At 42.2% G+C, this 5,267-nt stretch overlaps 1 pseudogene; it reads right to left on the bottom strand.

Moving 5' to 3' along the window:
• Positions 1-3,529: 3,529 nt before the first annotated feature.
• LOC147998326 (small ribosomal subunit protein eS4, X isoform-like) lies at positions 3,530-4,435 on the bottom strand (annotated as a pseudogene).
• Positions 4,436-5,267: the final 832 nt, after the last annotated feature.

Raw genomic sequence — 5,267 nt, 5'->3', positions numbered from 1 at the left:
CACCAGTGAGAATGGCTAAGATCAAAAACTCAGGTGACAGCAGATGCTGGCGAGGATGTGGAGAAAGAGGAACACTCCTCCATTGTTGGTGGGATTGCAGACTGGTAAAACCATTCTGGAAATCAGTCTGGAGGTTCCTCAGAAAATTGGACATTGAACTGCCTGAGGATCCAGCTATACCTCTCTTGGGCATATACCCAAAAGATGCCTCAACATACAAAAGAGACACGTGCTCCACTATGTTCATCGCAGCCTTATTTATAATAGCCAGAAAATGGAAAGAACCCAGATGCCCTTCAACAGAGGAATGGATACAGAAAATGTGGTACATCTACACAATGGAATATTACTCAGCTATCAAAAACAACGAGTTTATGAAATTCGTAGGCAAATGGTTGGAACTGGAAAATATCATCCTGAGTGAGCTAACCCAATCACAGAAAGACATACATGGTATGCACTCATTGATAAGTGGCTATTAGCCCAAATGCTTGAATTACCCTAGATCCCTAGAACAAACGAAACTCAAGACGGATGATCAAAATGTGAATGCTTCACTCCTTCTTTAAATGAGGAAAAAGAATACCCTTGGCAGGGAAGGGAGAGGCAAAGATTAAAACAGAGACTGAAGGAACACCCATTCAGAGCCTGCCCCACAGGTGGCTCATACATATACAGCCACCCAATTGGACAAGATGGATGAAGCAAAGAAGTGCAGACGGACAGGAGCTGGATGTAGATCGCTCCTGAGAGACACAGCCAGAATACAGCAAATACAGAGGCGAATGCCAGCAGCAAACCACTGAACTGAGAATAGGTCCCCCGTTGAAGGAATCAGAGAAAGAACTGGAAGAGCTTGAAGGGGCTCGAGACCCCAAAAGTACAACAATGTCAAGCAACCAGAGCTTCCAGGGACTAAGCCACTACCTAAATACTATACATGGACTGACCCTGGACTCTGACCCCATAGGTAGCAATGAATATCCTAGTAAGAGCACCAGTGGAAGGGGAAGCCCTGGGTCCTGCTAAGACTGAACCCCCAGTGAACTAGTCTATGGGGGGAGGGCGGCAATGGGGGGAGGGTTGGGAGGGGGACACCCATAAGGAAGGGGAGGGGGGAGGGGGATGTTTGCCCGGAAACCGGGAAAGGGAATAACACTTGAAATGTATATAAGAAATACTCAAGTTAATAAAAAAAATAATAAAAAAAAGAAATGTAGGTAAATAAAATATCCAATAAAAAATTACCAGTGAAAAAAAATCCAATACAAACAACAATAATACCAGTAGCAGCAGCAGCAGCAGCAGCAGCAGCAGTAGTAGTAGTAGTCGTAACAACAACAAATTTCTCACAATTCTGGTGGCTTAAGGGCCAAGCTCATGTCAGCACTCCTGGTTTCTGAAGCCTCTCTCCTCAGGTGTAGATGGGCCTTCTCATTGCTTCTGTATGTTGTCAGTATTCCTCAGTGCACACACTCACCCCGGTGTTGACCTTTCTTTTCCAAAATTAAAATATTTGTACTTACCCTTTAAAGTTTTGTGTAAGTATATAATACAATGATTATATCCACCCCTCACTCCCCATTCCGATCCCCACTACTCTCCAATGCCTCCAACAACAACTTCTTCTTCTTCTTCTTCTTCTTCTTCTTCTTCTTCTTCTTCTTCTTCTTCTTCTTCTTCTTCTTCTTCTTCTTCTCCTCCTCCTCCTCCTCCTCCTCCTCCTCCTCCTCCTCCTCCTCCTCTTCCTCCTCCTCCCCCCCTCCTCCTCCCCCTCCTCCTCCTCCTCCTCCTCCTTCTCTCTGTCTCTGTCTCTGTCTCTCTCTGTGTGTGTGAGTGTGTGTGAGTGTGTGTGTGTGTGTGAGTGTGTGTGTGTGTGTGAGTGTGTGTGTGAGAGTGAGTGTGTGTGTATCACTGAATCTGATTACTGATGCTCATATGCATGTGACTGTGGGGTCATCCACTGGGGCCTGGACAACCTACCAGTGACTGTACCTATAAAGAAAAGTGACTGTTCTTCCACAAAGTCATCCACTGGTAATTGCTCTGCTGAGAGCTGGGGACTTGAGAGCTCTTTTCTCATGCATGCTGGAAATTGTTTATCAATTAAATTTGTTTTCAGATAATATCATATATATATATATATATATATATAGTATATGTGCAGGTCTGTCTTTTCTTAACACAAACCATTCTTGCTGGACTAGCACCCCAACCTAAAGGCCTCAATCTGTTTTCTGACGATTCCACACATGTATGTAATGTATCCTTATCGCCTTCTCTCTCTTCTCTCTCTCTCCCATCCCTTTCAAGACTGGGCTTGACAACAGTCAGTCATGAATGAGGGAGGGAGCTCTCATGGGGTCCCATCCCTCCCTGGGGAACTACTGGTTCTTACTGGGATGAGGTCTTATTTCTGATTTAATCATCTCCTTGGAAGCCCCGTTTCAAACCCCCTGTTTCCAAATTTATGCTGTGAGGTAATGGGAATTAGGCGCCAATATCTGAACTTGAGGTGGACAGAGAGCTTCTCTCAGGAACTATCAAGATCATAAAATGCTGTTCAATATTAAGTCCCAGGCTAATAATATGAATCAAAACCTGCAGTGAGATATTACTGCATACTAAAACAGCTGTTAATAAAGAGACAGAAAATAACAGGTGCTAGCAAGGATGCAGAGAAAGAGTAAACCTGATCCAGTGCGGCCGAAAATGTAAAACAGTCCAAGCACGTTCGAGAACAATCTGTCAGTGCCTTAAAATATTCAAAGCAGAGTTACCATATGCCTCAGTAATTCTATTTCTAAATATATAAATACTTTAAAGAAATGCATAAATATGGGTACAAAAATACAAATACAACGGTCCTTCCAGACACATTATTTAGAATACTCCCAAATTAGGCAGCAAAATTTCTATCAAAAGTAGAATGAATTTTTTAAACTGTATCTATACAACAAAATATCACAGCACAATCAAAGGGAACTAAGGGTTGAGATACCATATGAACACATTTCATGAGCATAATGCTGACTCAAAGAGGCTAAAGACAAAAGAATGCATATTTCATCACAAGTGTAAGATTGCAGATACATAATTTTCAAAAATGGGCAAAACAAATTTGTGAGTTTTAGAAATCAGTATTGTTATCTCTGGAGAGAATCAGAAGAGCTGAGGCCCAGCAGGGGTCAGTAAATCTATAATGCTCCCTGAGGTGTATGTTCACTCAAGAAAGACTTCATCCATTTAACTGTGTGCTTAGGGTCACATAGCAAGATAGTTCACCTGTAATTTCCAGGGGCTGTGACTGGGACCTAGTTTTGACATGAGGAAATAGACATGGGCTCCCATACCCAACCAAGAATCTATCTCCAATTGACAACTGCTCACAAAGGAAAAAATAGTTTTCTTCAATGGAGACTCACTGGTTATATTTACCACAGGAGAATGGGCCTGATGACCAGCAATAAATGATCAACACAAGATGAAACCAATAATATATAGTTTCATCATGCTGTTTAATCTAGCATGTTGCCTAGAAAGGTTTGTAGTATTGAGAGTACAAATACTTCTCCAGCATGTCTCCTAGAGGCCAGTTCACCCACTGCTCTGTTTGGCTGCTAGCCTCTTGCCTCTCTCTTCAGCAATGGTGAGGCAGATTCCTTTTCCTTGGGGAGGAGAGATCCATGGTTTATTGCCCTTGCCAATAATGATAATGTTGGAGAGCCAAGTGGTAAAGCTGTTGCCATTGGCGTCTTTCACATGAACCACATCACAAGAGCCAGGATGTCTCTCCCTATTGGTGACCACACCAATTCTCCCCAAGTTAGCACCTCCAGTCACCATACGCAGGTTCCCAGTGTCGAACTTGATGAAGTCAGTTATTTTGCCTGTTTCCAAATCAATTTGAATGGTGTCATTCACCTGGATGAGGGGATCAGGGTAGTGATCCTGGGTCACCAGACGTGGGATTCCTTTTGTGCCCGCAAAGATCTTTCTCACTTTGCACATCATGTACATGGCCTCCTAAGGTATAATTCAATGATCAGACGGAAATTCTCTTTAGTCTTGTCACTGCTGATGACACCCATGAACCCAGCAGGGTACGTTAGATCAGTCCTGACTTTCCCATCAATCTTAATGAATCACTGCATGCAAATCTTTTTTACTTCATCTCCAGTCAGGACATATTTAAGTCTGTCCCTTAGGAAAATGACCAGAGGCAGGCATTCCCTCACCTTGTGAGGATTAGTGGATGGACGAGGAGAAACATGTCAGTCAACTTATCTAGCATCCAATGTTTTGGAGTGGCTATGCACTTCAGATGTTTCTTGGGACCACAAGCCATGGTTGTGCTGGGAGCTCAATGATATTTCTATAAACCATGGTTTTCATGTTCCTCTGTTTGGGCATGTTTTGTCTTACTGGTCGTCGGTTTTTGTATTATGCTTTCCAACTTTGTATTTTTATGTTTCTTTCTTTTTTTTCCGTGTGGGTAATTCTTATAGTTTTTTTAAATCCTGGTTTGTTTTTTGCCTTTTGCCCATTTGTTTTCTAAAGAGAAAGAAGGGGTGAGGGTCTGGGAGTTGTGAGAGGGGAGCTATTATCAGAATATAATGTATAAAAACACTAAAAAAATTCCCAGGGCCAGCAAGATGGTTCGGTTCTTTCTGTGCAGGTGTGACTTAAGTTTGATCCCATGAATCAGGGAAGACAACCCAACTCCTGAAAGAAAGGTGACCTCCGACTTCCGCATGATCATCATGGAATGCCTCCACGTGGAATAAATCAAGTTAAAAATGTTTTAAATCTTCCTAAATTATTAAAAAAGAAAACAAAGGTCAGGCAAAGTAGTGAGGCAGATGGCACTGAGAAGCTAGGGGCAGGAGGACTATGAGTTTGAGGTTAGCCTCAACTAGAGGACACATTAAAGTTTCATCATCTCCTAAAATCTCTGTTGCTTCTTTGTGGTCAGATGTAGCCATACCCTGAAACCCAGAGCAGCCATTGGTCTCTTCTTTATCACTATAGCTTTGGTCTTTCAAGAATGTCCAGACTTTATTTTAAAAGAGTATATTACATTTAGAAAAGACTACTGATTGGTACAGAGAATCAACATAAGACTTTGCATTGAGAAGCAAATAGAAGAACACAACGTAGGGGTCGGCAGGACTGCTCCTCATTGAAGTATATATCAAGGGAAGGTACACCATCCCGTTCCCTACGGAATTCTTCATTTTTTAATTTGTATGATGTTGAAGACTAGA

This window comes from Rattus norvegicus, chromosome X (genome assembly GCF_021556685.1).
Source record: "Rattus norvegicus strain SHRSP/BbbUtx chromosome X, alternate assembly SHRSP_T2T, whole genome shotgun sequence".
In the NCBI taxonomy this organism is placed as follows: Eukaryota; Metazoa; Chordata; class Mammalia; order Rodentia; family Muridae; genus Rattus; species Rattus norvegicus.
Note: the sequence above shows the minus strand (reverse complement) of the source record. Positions and strands in the feature narration are given on the sequence as shown.